The sequence below is a fragment of the Olea europaea genome, unplaced genomic scaffold (assembly GCF_002742605.1).
Source record: "Olea europaea var. sylvestris unplaced genomic scaffold, O_europaea_v1 scaffold5807, whole genome shotgun sequence".
Taxonomy (NCBI): domain Eukaryota; kingdom Viridiplantae; phylum Streptophyta; class Magnoliopsida; order Lamiales; family Oleaceae; genus Olea; species Olea europaea.
In genome coordinates, this window is record NW_019264147.1 from 5,618 (window position 1) to 6,055 (window position 438).

Sequence of the window (438 nt, forward strand, 5' to 3'; positions counted from 1 at the left end):
AGTGTTTTGGCATTATTTCAATCACACATTTTTCAATAAAATAATATTACAGGCAAATTCAAAACTTTTCATTATTTTTTAACCACACATTTCCCAACAATACACTATTCAAAAATTCATTTTTCCCCTTAAAATGGGGCTCAAACAAGGGCTATATCTGAAAAGTTGAAACTCCTTTGTAGTAATCTAAATGACTATCACTTATAGATTTAGGTACCGTTTGGTACACATTAATATAAAAATGAGAATAAAAAATATAGTCGTTATGGGCCCCACACAAGAGATAGAAAGTCAAATATAGTGACTTGATGTGATAGATAACGATCATATTTTTCATTTTAATGGACAAATAATGGAAAACAAATGGGGGCTTATTATTGTAGTATCATTTGTATACACTTTTTTTTTTTTTTTTGGCTACTTGGACTCAATTGTTTT